The sequence below is a fragment of the Nannospalax galili genome, unplaced genomic scaffold (genome assembly GCF_000622305.1).
Source record: "Nannospalax galili isolate Female #2095 unplaced genomic scaffold, S.galili_v1.0 scaffold154, whole genome shotgun sequence".
NCBI lineage: Eukaryota > Metazoa > Chordata > Mammalia > Rodentia > Spalacidae > Nannospalax > Nannospalax galili.
This window is the reverse complement of record NW_008335281.1, coordinates 3012911-3028731: the sequence shown is the minus strand read 5'-3', so window position 1 is coordinate 3028731 and position 15821 is coordinate 3012911.

Sequence of the window (15821 nt, the reverse complement as noted above, 5' to 3'; positions counted from 1 at the left end):
CAAAAGTAAGGATGTGTGAATAAGCCTTATGGAGAGCCAACAGTTTATAAACTAATTTCAAAATATATCGATATATATATATATATAATCATTAAAAGAGAGTTTGATAAGAACAACTCAACACTGATGGTCAATACTGCTTCCAGAAGACATGGGTTAATGAAAATCTAAGTTCCAGAAATGGGATACCTCCATATGAATTATTGGTCAGGAAGTCCTCAGGGGCACCCAAAACAACATGGGCTATTTCCATTTCTCTTGGTTGCCTACCATAAGTGAATGGTAAGAGTGTATTTTTGAAGACACTACCCACTTTGTTTCCAACACATCAAGGAATCAATTTGAAACTCACTAGGAAACTCTTTCCATACTGGCTAGATTTTATAGTGCTAAAAGGTACTATTCAGACTACTGAAGAAGAAAAGAAATCAGTGGCCTGACCGAGCAATGGACCCTACATGCTATAATTCCAACCTGATAGGCAAGTTATGCCCACTAGTGCAACAATGACATGATGGTTTGGGGGTAACCAGCCACTTTCTGCTTGAGGCCTGCTCCACAGGAGGGGGATTTCATGTCTGGTATTATAAACCTGGTCAAAAGCCCATGAATGGGGAGATCATAGACTGGGGCGGGGGGAGAGTGTGGAACATATTGGTGGTGTTTTGATAAATGGTCATGTGGCCAAACTACCTTATTATTATTTGTGTTATGCCCATAGATTTGTGTTTTACTCCACCTTATTCAGAAAAGTTTCTTTTTCTAGTGGCTAGTGGTTCATGCAGAGACTCATAACTGGTCAAAGTGCTGAAAATAAGTGACTGTGAGTGCTCAGCTCTAGGATCCATATCACCCTCTCCCTCTGAGTCTCAGGGAACATCATGGAAGAGGAGGTGGAGAGAATGCAAGAGCCAGAGACATGCAAAGAGCTGTGAAACGGTGTCTTCGCGATATGACTGTTGTGTGAGAAATTTTTCTTGGGGAGACACCACATGTCTACTCGCCCAAGAAAGGGAAGCTGACAGGTCAAAGTAACCATTGCACCAAAGTTCAACTTGGTAAACCCTGCGTTTTTAGGGGTTACTAACAAGATTTTGGGTAGTGGGCTACTTACAGTAGCAGAGATGAGTCAAATGCAGCAAATGTCCATGCCAACATGGGTGACAGCTCATGAAAGTTGTGTTCCTGGAGTTCTCTGCACAACTTGCAGACAATTGTACACATCTGAGAAATAGCTTCTCACCAGTTCAGCTGGTCAGCATCTCCTCCCCAGAAGTTGATTATTGCTTCTATTATAAAGCTGGCAAGGGATATTCAAGAATTTTCCAAGTTTTTGCTTTCCCAGATGGTAATGTTTGATTACTTCCTGAATCTCCTGAGTCTCTCCCTCCCTCCTAGAGAGATTTTTTTCATTTGGAAGAAACTGCTATACAATGCCAACATATAAATTAATATACAGCAGCTGTGGTTGCCTGCACAAGATCAAGTCTGTCAAAGTTTCAGCATGTATAAAGTAGGGGTTCCAAAGGCCCCACCCCTAGCTGAGAAGCTATTAGCACAGTGCTACTGAGGAAGGGATAATTACATTTTTAGGGGTCTGTGTGTGCTGGTAGGTTGTTCATAACACAGTGGGCAAACAGTCTCATACGCGGACTCAGGATATTGAGGAGGAGGAGGAGGAGGAGGTGGAGGAAGAGGAGGGGGAATGATGGTGAAGACAAAGAAGGAGGAGGAAGAGGGGGAGGAGGAGGGGGAGGAGGAGGAGGAGGAGGAGAAGGATAAGTATGAAGCCAAGAGGAAAACAGGTTGATAGGTCCTTGTGGGTAGATAAGATCAAAATACATTTTATATATGTATATTTTCAAAGAACACATAACAGCATTGCTAAAAATTAAAAGAAGATAGATATGTGAGAATACCACACAAAAAGACATCCAACTTCATATGTCTTTAAGGAATTACAAAGTAACATAACAATGAACTATCTCCATACATCTAATAGAATGACTAAAATTCAAAACAGTAACAGCACCAAATACCAATGAGAATTTGGAACAACATAAACTCTTCATTCATTGGTGGTTGAAATGCAAAATACAGAATGCAGTTTGGCAAGTTCTTGAAAAGCTAAACATTCTTAGCATATGACCCAAAAAGTGTAGTTTTTGGTGTTTATCCAAAGGAATTGAAAACATATACTATATGGATTCTGCTTGACATAGCTGCTGCCATATTGACTTGCAACTTCCATGATTACCTCAGAATAATTATAGCCAAGCTTTCCTGAATAGTTTTCCAGAAAACCATGTAAAACTTTATAGTAGTATATTAAGCTTTATAACCCAGACACTGGCTCACAGTAGTGTCTTTGTTAGTGATTTGTTAGCTTGTAACAAATCATGTACCTATACTCTATCTTAGTGTTATTTTTAGCATATATACATATATATATGACATATTCCTCTTTCTGACCCAAATTGTTGGAAAGCAAACAATCTTAATAATGTCTGGGACCATGCTTTGACCAACATGTCTTTCAATAAACCGTATTCTATGTAATCCAAGATCTATCTGACTCTCTTCAGTTTTATGATACCTTGATATCAGTCCATATGTTCTAGAACTAGGTCATTCCGGAACATAAGTCTACACAAAACGTGCACATGGCTGTTTGTAGCAGACATTACTATTTGGCAAAACTTGGAAAGAATCAAGATGTCTTTCTGCAAGTCAGTAGTAATAAGTATGTTAGACCAAACAATGTGTAGTATTCAATAATGAAAGTGAATAAGCTATCAAACTATGAAAAGTTGCAGAAGAAACAGGCACATATAACTAAGTGAGCTAAGACAACGTGAAATGATTCACATATTATCCCAGCATAGGACATCCTTGAAAGGCCAAAACTACAGACAATAAAGATACATGTGGTCACCAGCTGTTGGCTGAGGAGAAAGCGGAGTGGACAAAGTACAGAGGATTTTTAGATTTGTAAAATTACTCTATATGACACCATGATGATAAATGTGTCTAGATGCATAGAACACAGAATAACAGAGGTTACTCCTTATGTAAACTGTGGTCTTTAGGTGACATATAATGTTTCAACACAGGTTCAGTTGTTGCAACAATTGTACAACTCTGATGGAGGACACTGATAATGGAAGAATCTGTTAATGCATAAGTGGGTGCATATATGTGAAATTCATGCATCTTTTAAACTGTATTGTGTCAAAAGTCTCTTACTGTATTTGGGCTTCTATAACAAAATACCTGCACTAAATAATTTATAAAAAATAGAAATATATTTCTCATGGTTATGAAAACAGGAAGTCCAAACCAAAGTTCTGGCCAAGTTTGACCTCCAGTGAAAGCTGATGCCTTTCTCTGCGTTCTGGAAGCAAGCCTCCATGGGCCCCTTTAATAATGCCACTAATTCCTCTGCTCTAATGGCCAAATCACATTCTCAAGATGCTACCTCTTAACATTGTTCATATTTGATACTGTTAATTAGGTTTCAACATATGAATCTGTGAGGAACACAAGCATTTACACTAACACAATTTTTGTTCTTTTTAAAAACAATATGGAGGTAACTGAAGCCAGCAGATACATGGGGATCACCTTGTAACACGCTGAAGTACTGGAGATCACAGTACCTACTTCAAGTAGTCCATGAGAAACCCTCCAATACACATAGATATGGTTAAAATTAACTACTATCAAATAATTTTATGATTTTTGATATTTTATTCTTTTTATTTTATGTATATGAGTGTGTCCTCTGCAAGTGTCATGCAGTGCCTGTGGAGGTCATAAGAGGGCATCAGATTCCCCTGGAACTGGAGTTACAGATGGTTGTTAGCCATTATGTGGGTGCTGGAAACTGAACACGCAAAAGCAGCCAGTGCTCTGAACCACTGAGCCATCTCTAAAGCCCAGATTTTGTCATTTGTGAGAAACACACGTCTTGTATGGAAATGTTTTGTTAGATTTATCAGGAAGTTATCACACAATAGATGCAACATACATGTTAGATTAAATAAAAATACTATTCATTGAAGAGAACCTCAAAGAAAACAGCATCAGGCACAAGAAAATTAGGATTAATAGAATTTTCCTTAATGAATACATCCATTCAGAGAAAGGACACTTCCAGCAAGAACATGACACCCCATTGTTATACTATTCTAATAAGAGAGTAAATGATGGCAGCTTCTTGGCTTGATAATTTTTTTTTCAAGTGGAAGAAACATTAAGTTGAAGATGTAATTCATCAGTGAAGTTCATGCCTCACATACATGAGATCATAGGCTCAATCTTCAGAGCCTCAGAAAAAGAAAGAAAAATAATGGAAGAAATGTTAAAACTATGTGACTTAATAAAACAATGGAAAGAAGCAAGTCCTTCGGATACATAACAGAAGTAGAAGCAGAAATGGTCAATGAAAAGACAACTGGAATAGTGGTGTGGAGATCTCCATAGAGACCTGGAGATGTCCAAGGAAGAAAACACAACTGGAGAACATTATAAATAGACATAATCATTTAATGGCCTTAGAAATTGTCCCAAATGCAAACAGCCAGTTAAGAGATCATTAACCCCATCTGATAAATCTCAATAAAACTAGCCTATACCTATGGCATTTGTGACTCAACTCATCTCCTCTACCCTTCAGGTCCCCAGATGAGACAGCTTCTCTCTATTTCTGAGCTGATACGAACACAAGACTCCATCTGTTCATGCTCCCAGCAATGCTGCAATCTCCTCCCAGAGGATCAAGCCATCACCAGTTATTACCATCACATTCCTAAGCAGCTGAGTGTTCTAGAGCAATCTTACTGCATGTGCCCACCACTAGTATGTCAGGGATTCTGCCACACGTGCAGCAAGCTTTTATCACTCTCACTCGTAGAGGGAGAGGCCAGCTGGACAAAATGAGGCTACCACCCTGGCCCTTGCTTTGCTTGTAAAGCAGTGGTGTGATGCTGACAATAACAAGTCTTGGCACCTGCTTTCAGCTGCTGCAGTTTTTGTTAAGTTGGAGAGTTGGGAAAGATTATAAAAGCAGGTAGCTCAAAAGCTCCTCCTAAGAAAACCAACTTTATTTGGAACAAAATATGAGGAATTTCAAAATGAAAAATGCTCCTCAAGTCAATGAAGATTATGGTGGCAAGAAATTTAGAGGCTTATAGCTTCATAAAAACAATAAGCTAAATTGTAAATCACCCACTAACAAGAAAGAACCAAAGAAACAAAGAACCAAACTTAAAGACTGACCTCAAAGACTACCCTTGCAAGGGAGTCCAAATTTAATTGGCTCATACTGTGAAGCATTTTATGGCCCCAAACATTATTAGAGGAAGCTACCAGCTAGAAATGTTTACAAAGGCAGATAGATTAATAAAGAGTTCATGGGAAAACTAGAGAGATGGCTCAAGGGTTAAGTGTGCTTACTACTCTTGCAGAAAACGAAAAGATTGGTTCCCAGAACCCACTTCGGGTGGCTCAAAACCACATATTACCCCAGCTCAGGAGGGATCCAATGTCTCTGATCTCCTCAGGCATCTGCACTCACAAAAGTACATATGCATACATAAAATTTTTTGAATACAGTAAATTTTTAAAAGTTCGGGGAAAGAGGATCAAAAAATAATAATGTTCAAACCACATCACCCCTGGGTGCACATACACAACTTTGACCCATAAGGAGTGGCATCAGAGTTTGTACACTGAAGAAAACAGAGGTATCGCAGAAATAGTTCATTCTAGTTAATAAACATAAACAATTTTGAGGGTGGACAGTATGCAGAGTGGCTGCAATGTATTATCTAAACTGTGTAGTTTTGGTGAAAAATTATGAAACATGCAAAGAAATAAGAAAGTGTGTCCTATACACAGGAAAGAGCAGACAAGATAGGATTGAAACACATGAACAGTTCAAAGTAAATATTTCATAATAACTGGGTATATCCTAGCAAAATATAATAGTCAAAATATTGGAACATTCATATCATAGTCTCTCCTCCCAAGGCTCAGGGCTCATCACTGAACAGGGAGTGGAAAAACTGTAAGAGCTAGCAGCTGTGGATGACTACAACAAAAGTATGTTTTCCAGCCACAAGGCATTTTCACATCTAAACTCATAGCCATTGTGACAGAAGGTAGAAGACCTGCACAATGTCAATCCAGACAAAATTCCAGCATGTAGAGGGGGACCTGAAGTCCTACCCCTAGCTGAGGAGCTACTTTCAGTTAATGACTGTTGGGAAAGAGAAAGCTAATTTTCTTTTAAGAGTCTGGTCCTTGGTAGGTCAACCATGCTCCATTGGATGACCACATACCTAATAATATATGGACAGCACAAATTGAACTCAATGAGTTTAAAAATAAAAATTAATATACAAAGTTGGGTAGGTAGCGAAGTGGGGTAGATCTGGGTGGCATTGCAGGGGATTATGCATAATAAAAATACAATGCATCGAACTCTCAAAAGATTGATAAATAAATTTTAAAAATAAGAACAAAAAGGGGAAATGAATTAGCTATAAAAATAAAATGAAGAAGTCATTGCTTAAAAAGAGAAAGAAGGCATGACAATAGCTCATCAAACATAGAATATCAAAAAAGATATAATTCAGCAAAACACGGTAGTGCACACCTTTAATCACAGTGCTCAGGAGGCAGAGGTGGGCAGATCCAAATCTACTTGAAGAAACAACACTATGAATATATAGATAGGATAAATACAGGCTTTCTCTTTTCTCTCTTAACATATTTTAAGCAATTCTATAAAAGAGATACAAGTTGTATTATTGGACCTATGGCTTACAGAGATGTAGTAATATTTAGTAAGGTATGCAATGTTTGTGGATGGAAGCAGAGCTATAGCTATATAAAGATTTTAAAAGATACCAGGTAAATCCACAAGAATAAACAAAAACCCTACAAGAAAAGAAGCACAAAGAGAACTAACAAGAAGAAGTAAAGAGAGCCAGCTATATAACCAGGCTGGTTAATATAATGAACTCTGGAATTCTGTAGTTGGTCATTCTTCTCATAGTTTCCAAAAAAAATGCATTACAAAACTTAAAAAGTACAACAACGTATTATTATTGGGGTAGTAACATGCAAATAAAATAAAAATAAAATTATCACAAAAAAGAGGAAGGAGGAAAACAGTTATAGAAGACTAATATTTCAGACCGGTAAGATGGCACTTGCCAAGCCTAACAACCTAAATTTAATCATCCCAGGGATCCTCATAGTGAAAAGAGAAAACCAACTCCCAGGAGTTGTTCTCTGATCCCAGGTGTACTGTGGCACATGCACTCATACACAAACACACACAATAAATAAATAAACGTAATTTAAAATTAAAACTAAATAGTAATATTTTCTATGCTTTCCTATTGGCTTGGGGCTGCTGCTAAGCATCTTGTATTTCTTTACTTTTTATCTTCTCCAGTCATGTGGCTGCCAGTCAGCCACATGTCTGACTTCCATGCAGGTTCTAAACCTGCACGGCTTCATGGCTTTCTTTCCTTCTTCCCACCATTCTCCTCAAGGCAGCTGCCAAGATTACCAGCTCACCTGCCCTGAGGATTTTTCTTTAAAATTCTAATAAAATTGTAAAACCTTCAAAAATAAAAATAAATATTAATATTTTCATAACTCACTGAAATTGATAATATGAATATGAACTAGATTTTAAACAGATGTATATGATAAGCCATAAAGTAAACACTCAGTGTAAAACAAAAATATTTTTAATTAAAGAATTCAAATTGCTAAAATAGAAAAGAGATGAGTGGTTTCCCAGGACATAGAAGTTGAGAAGAAATGGGAAGAACCAGAGGAAGTGCTGATGGTACCGAATTTCTTTGGGGCATGATGATGTATTTTTAAATTGATTGTGGTGATGGTGACAAAGCTGTGTGAATGTACTAAAACGGTTTAATTGTAAGTTGTAAGTGGCTGAATGGCATGGTGTATGAATGATACACCAGTAAGAGTGCTAAGAGGAACAAAGAGGAGGAGGACGAGCACCTGCCCGCACTCTCTAGCCCTTCATGCTTACAGCCAAAACCACTTATAAAAAATCTATTGGACCCCCTTAAATGATGGAAGCTTCTAAGTGGGGAACAGAATTCATATTATGCTCCTTGACAGCTTTGACCTCGTGCATAGTTCAAAGTAATCCATGACTAATTAAGGAAACAGAAAGTTCATAAAATTATTAGATAATCCCAATCAGAAGTTGATGTGTTATCTTAAAAAATCCATCCCTTTGGGGAAAACATTTCAATTTAATTCCATTCAATAAAGTTCTGTCTGTAGTTACACTCATAAAACTCTGCTGTCTTGAACTCACTGAGACAGGGCCTTTGTGGTGCTGCACACAACTAAACTAAGCCATACCAAAGATGATGTCATATCTATTAGAAAGAGGCAATGAATACAGCAGTCATAATTTCACCTTGTTGAATGTTTCATAATGAAAACAGTTGCTTTGAATATATAATAACAACTTCTTGAGTTTCTAATTATTAATATTGCCCATGAAAAATTAATCAGTCACACAAGTATTAGATATATTAAGGGAACTGCTTTGAAATAGTTTTATCCAACCACTGTTTTAGTAAAATTGCAAAAATATGAAATGTATTTATTCAAATCAAAACAGAGTATTAGATAATATTGATTTTTTGTTCAAGGAATATTTAAAAGTGAAAAACCTTAGGCTGCCAGGAGGGCCAGTGTTTAATGATGTGGAATTGTGCCTTCAGAGAACATGCATTAATATTTATTCAGTCAATGCCTCTTACTTCCCATTTAAAACACAACTCTTTCTGTTGATATGGCTCTCAACTTTCTTAGAAATAGCCCAAGTATCTTCCAACATGCATCCAGTGCTGTTTTGGTAGCTTAATTCTTAAATCAACTATCCTTAACTAGGATTTGCTCATTCTAATAAGTCCACCTACCATTCTGCAACCAATTTTTGTTCTGAAAGTACAATAGTGTCAAAGGAAAGTAACTTTCCAACTTAGTGTACTTGGCCTGTGTGAGAATGCTTTTTGGTATGTCTTAAAGATGAGCAGGCTGTTAGCTTCTTAATAATAGCTCCCATAATCCCAGTGGAACTCTGTATCTCATATTTAATGGAATCATCAATATGGTGCAGTTTTCCCCTCTTTCAGTACATGACTGGAAAGCACTTCACATGGGAAAAAAATCTAGCATTTATTTTCAGGAGAAAAATGGTTGCTGTTTTATATGTTTTCCAAATAGGAAGAAACAAACAATCCTAATAAAGTCCATATAAACCATGGATTGAATAAATCACTGAAATAATTTTATGTGGCATAAGCATTCCCTATACGAGAGACAATGCGATCAATCTGTCTTCAACCTCAACGTTCTTCCCACTGAACTCTACACTAAATCTGTGGCAATAGAATTTCACCATCCAATATTGTATGTCTCCTTAGCGCCACCTACTGATTATTGCTTTTATTTCCTGTCTCAGAAAACAACTTGTAACTAAAAACAAGCCGAATCAAAGTAACAAAAGAATGACAGTGGGATGATTCCATGGCCACTATTTTATTTTCATCCATGATTTTTAAGTATAAGTCTAGTCATCAGAGCAGTGAATGTCACGTTATAAAAGGAACTAGTTTCAAATTTCACTGTATAAATATAATAAATTTTCACTATCCTTCTATCCTCGTTTACAATAAAAAGTAATTATAAAACTGTATGAAATAATTTGTGATAAAATAAGAATTAAATAACTCCATATGTTTTATTAAGTATACACACCTAATGCAGATATAACATCAATTTAGAGGAATCCAACAATGGTTACATTGCAAGTTTTCTTCTCTACAGCATTCAAGTATTATAAGCAGCCTTACCAAGTATGGAAGCATCTGGGGATCTGTAAACATCATAATGATAATCAAAAGCATAAGTGATAGCTTCCTGGATGTGCCATTTCATGTGAAGGCTTTGGTAGCTTTTAAATATAAACATTGTCAAATATTGACATCAACCCCTCTCTCTACATGCAAATGTATTCTTGCTTAGGAAAAAAACATTCTTTGTTATATTCTCCCTTGCATTTCCTTGTCCATGCTATTCTTTCTGACCCCCTGAAGGTTTCTCAGCATGAAGAACTCAATTACAAAATAGGAAAAGTCCCACTCAAAACCAATGCATGCAGTCACAAAGTATTCTGCTAAGGTTAAAAGATTCATAGGAATTTAGTCCACCGAATATAGCCTGTGGTGGTATTGCCAGAGAAGACAAGAATTTGAATGAGTCCAGGTTGGAAAATAAATTACCTTGTAGCCCTGAAGACAGTCTCCACTGGTCAAGGGCAAGGCCTTTTTCTTTGGTAGTGTAATAATATCTATCACCTATTTTGTCTTTTCTTCTTTTCAGATAACTACATGGTTTTGACATTTCATAGGTAGTAATCTGACATTTTATCAAAAATTGTCTTTAAGAAAATGGAAATTGTTCTTGATGGAATAGGAATGATGAATCATGCAAACAAACATCTCCCAAATCTATCATAGCTAAATCAAACTCATGTTTGACTGCCACCTCATCATGCTTACCCCTCAATTCTCTGGGTTCATAAAGTACAGTGTAATATTTTAATACATCCACAGGAAGTACAATGATTGTATATGTCTAGTTGATGTCAGGAACAAAAGAAAAAAAAGTTCAAGAAATTGTGGTCTGATAGTTATTTAAAAGGTATCAAGTTAATAATGACCATGAGTAAACATACAGCCAAAGAATGCATTTGTGTCTATAAATATATTTAATTTACATGCCAGAGACCTCAAAGAGAAAAACAGATAGACAACATAATAGACAATTGTAATAGTCAATATAATTAAGTGATTCATGGATTGGAACCTCCAAAACTGTGAACCAACATAAACATTTGCCCTTCATAAGTTATTCATCTTGGATATTTTGTTTTAGTGAGAAAAGTATAACATACTATATTATTGCATGCAATGTATTGAAATAGCATACTATAAAAATACTATATGTAATTAAAAATTATGTGTGAATTTTAAAAGAAAAAAAATTGTATTTGAAAAGGGAATTTTTTTCTAATTCAGTCAGCATTGTTTGGTCAATAAGCTGCATGTTGTCTGGAATTTCTGTCCAACTGAAGTGTTCTGGGTTTTCTTCTTCTTTTATACAAAGATATCATAGTGTATTCCCCAGTGTTCCAAACATTCAGAGGCAAATGATTGCTCTTAACTCAAGTGATCAAAGATGTGATTATGAATATAAATATTTTAAGTTTAACCTGAAAATGAATATAACTTTAACGGGGAAAATGAAGAGTTAAAGAATAAAATAGGGCATTTTGGATTTACATACAGAAAAGAAATTAGAAATGCAATACAGAATATAATTAGGGGAAGATGAAGCTTTTTCTAGCAAGGTCAGAATTAAAAGGCCAACTGTGGGGAGTCATGGGGATAGAGAAGGAAAACAACAACAACATATATAGGATGAATATTCTGGCATTGTGAGTAGACACTTTGGAGCAGGTAATATGACAAAAGAAACTATGAAGAGGAGCTGGAGGGGTGACTCAGCTGTTACGATCCCTCCCTGCTCTTCCAGAAGACTTGGGTTTATTTACCAGCACCCAGATGGTAGCTAATAACCATGTATAACTTCAGTTCCCGGGGATCTGGTGCCCTCTTCTGGGCACACAGGTACTTACATACATGCAGGCACTCAAACATATAAAAATAAAATAAGAAACTATTAAGAGCAGCTCTGGTACTGAGAAGGCAGCTCAGCAGGAAAATGCTTGCTTCCAAGCTGAATGACCTGAGTTCTGTTCCTGGAACTCACATAGTGGAAAAAAGAACTGGCCCTTTGCATCCCTGGGCAGCACAGCTACCAGCTTCCTGGGATAAGAATCTTTTCTGGGTAAGTTTGACAGTGCCCACTGCACCTTGAATCCCCAGCCTCATTCACCCTCCCAGCTCCTCCACCCAATCTCTCCACCTAGCCTGGGTATTGCCTCATTTCTTGTCTTGGCACTCCAGATGCCTGGACTGACCTCTTGGCCCAGAATCCCCACTGCTTCCTGACCCTTTGTACCCAGACCAACACAATTCTTCCCTGTAGTCCCCAGGAGCCCTCTGGGCCTGTTTCTGCCTCCACCTCCCTTTGCATCCCTGGACAACACAACCACAAACTCCTGGGAAGATCATCTTTCCTGGGCCCTGCTCCCCAGGCAGCCCAGCCCTCACATTCCTGAGGCCAGCATCTTTCATGGAGGGATCCAGCACTTAGGAGAAAGTCTGAGAGCGTTTGATCCTCACCCAACTTGGGCCACTGTGGGAACTCCTGAGCAGCAAGACAAAAGCAATTTGCCACTCCAATATAAAATCAAAACAGAGATCCTGAAGCCTAGACCAACCAGCTTTTTATGCCCAACAAGTAAACCACAAAGGCACATGAATTCAACAAATGAAGGGTTGAGTATCACACAAGAATCAGAAACTACAAAAGAAATCCACATGTCAAAGTCACAGAGAAAAAATAATAACATGAAAAACCAAAATAATATATCCCCAACAAGTACCAATAGCCCTCTAGAGGAGTACAGTGAGATCCCGCTAGAGATAACACAGGACATGGAACTCAAAAGAACAATTGTAAACAGGATAAAAGAATTCAGTGAATTTAAAGAACACACAAACAAATCAAAGAACTGGAACATATAAACTTCGGAATGAATTCAGAAAAGAGATAGAAATATTGATGAATACTCAGGATGAAATGAACAGGGATGTGAAAAACTCAGTAAGCAAATTAGAAACAACAGGAGAAAGCCTCACCAATAGGATGAATGAAATGGAAAACAGAATGTCAAGACTGGAAGATAAAGTGGATGAATTAGACCACTCAAGCAAAGATTATGAAAAATTTAAGAAAACACAAAAATGGAATATGCAGGAATTGTGTGACCCCATAAAAAGACCAAACTAATGAATCATAGGCACACAGTAAGGAGAAGAATCCCAAGATAATGAATGATAAGGACCAGATCTTCAACATGATTGTAGAAGAAAATTTCCCGAAATTAAAGAAAGATGTGCCCATACAAATACAAGAAGCAAATAGAATACGAAATAGACAGGACAAGAAAAGAAACTCTCCACAGCACATCATAGAAAAAAAATACTAAATGTACAGAAAAAAGAGACAATATTGAAAGCTGAACAAACAAAAAAAAAAGTCATATATAAAGGAAAACCCATCAGAATTGCAGCTGACTTTTCAGTGCAGACTATGAAAGCCAGAAGAGCCTGGAACAAAGTATTCCCAGTTTTAAATGACCACAGATGTCAACCCAGATTACTTTACCTAGCCAAAATGTTTATTATAGTCAAAAGGGGAAAGAAAAATCTTCCATGACATAAATAGGCTGAAAGAATTCATGTCCACAAATCCAGCCCTTCAGAGAGTTCTTGAAGCAATGCAAAAGACTAAAGAAAGGAACAACTATACCCAAGGGGTTACAGAAAGAAGCTTAATGAAGGTGTAACTATGGAAATGCATAGCTACACCAAGAATGTGAACAGAAACAAAAATGACAGAAATAAATGCACATCTTTCATTAATAACTTTAAATATCAATGGACTGAACTCCCCAGTCAAAAGACACAGACTAATTGAATGGATTAAGAAACAAAACCCATTTTTGTTGTCTGCAAGAAACTCATCTCACTGTCAAGGACAGGTACCACCTTAAGGTGAAATGATGGGGGGAAAAAAATACCAAGCAAATGGTACTAAGAAAAAAGGCATTGCAATTCTAATATCTGACAAAATAGACTTGAAACTAAAACTAATCAGAAGAGTTAAAGAGGGCCACTTCATTCGGATCAAAGGAACAATTGACCAAGAAAATATTACAATCATGAACATATATTCATCAAACTCTGGTGCACAAAACTTCATAAAAACAGTACTACAGGACTTTAAGGCCCAGGTTATTCCAAACTCATTAGTAGTAGGGGACTTCAATACCCCATTATCTCCACTAGATAGGTCAACAGGACAGAGAATTAACAAGAGACATCTGAATTAAACAATACAATACATCAAATGTGTCTAACAGGCATCTACTGAATATTCCACCAAGCACCAAAGAATATAATACTTTCTTTCATTCTTTTTTTTTTTTTTTTTTTTTTTAAGACAGGGTTTCCCTGTAACCCCAGCTGGCCTGGAACTCACTATGTAGATGAGGCTGGCCTTGGACTCACATTTATCTGCCTGCCTCTGCCTCCCAAGTGCTGGGATTAAAGGCGTGTACCACCACACCTGGCAGAATATAATACTTTCTATTCAGTGCCCCATGGAACTTTCTCCAAAATCAATCATCTACTGGGGCACAAAACCTCAATAAATGTAAAGAGATTGAAATAATTCCATGTGTTCTATCAGACCACAATGCAATAAACCATAAAATCAACACCAGAAGAAATCCCAGTAACTACATGAACACATGGAGATTAAACAACACATTCCTGAATGATGAATGGGTCAAAAGAGAAATAAAAGTATTCCTGAAACTAAATGAAAAGGACAATTCGATACAACAAAGCCCTTGGGACACGTTGAAAGCAGTCCTCAGATGGAAGTTTATAGCTCTAAGTGCATTCATTAAAAGATCAGAAATAACACAAATAAATGACCTAACATTGCAACTCAAGATACTTGAAAAGCAACAAAAAAAATGTAGCCCCAATCAATCAGACACGAAAAAATAACAAAAATCAGAGCAGAAATTAATGAAATAGAAACAAAACAATACAAAGAATCAACAAATCCAAAAGCTAGTCCTTTGAAAAGATAAACAAGATTGACAGAGCCCTAACTAGCCCAGTTAATGAAAAGAAAGAAAGCCTCCAAATCAACAAAATCAGAGATGAAAGGGGAAGCATCACAACAGACACCAGAAAGACACAGAACATTATAAGGGAATACTTTAAAAACCTATATGCTACTAAATTTTAAAACCTAAAAGAAATGGACAAATATCTAAAGGCACGGAAAACACCAAAACTAAACCAAGAAGAGATTAACAGCTTAAACAATCTCATAACACACACACAAAAAAATTGAAACAGTAATACAAAACCGCCATACTAAAAAAAAGCCCAGGACTGGATAGATTAACAGCAAAATTCTATCGGACATTTAAAGAAGATCTACCTCCAATAATACTTAATTTATTCAAAAAGATAGAAATGGAGGGAGAACATCCAAATTGCTTCTATGAAGCCAGCATCATTCCAATACCAAAGCCAGGTAAAGATACAACCAGAAAAGAAAACTATAGACCCATATCCTAATGAACATAGATGCAAAAATTCTCAACAAGACACTTGCAAACCACATACAGAGAGACACACATCAAAAAAATCACCCACCATGAGCAAGTCAGCTTTATCCCAGAGATGCAGGTTTAGTTCAATATATGTAAGTCAATAAATGTCATAAATCATATAAATGGGCTCAAAGACAAGAATCACATGGTCATCTTAATCGATGCAGAGAAGGCCTTTGACAAAATTCAACATGCTTTAAAGTTCAAAGTCCTAGAGGGTATTGGACTGGAGGGAACATACCTCAACATAAATAAAGCCATATATAACAATCCCACAGCCAACATCATTCTAAATGGAGAAAACTGGAAGCATTCCAATTGAAATCAGGAACCAGACAAGGCTGTCTACTATCTCTACTTC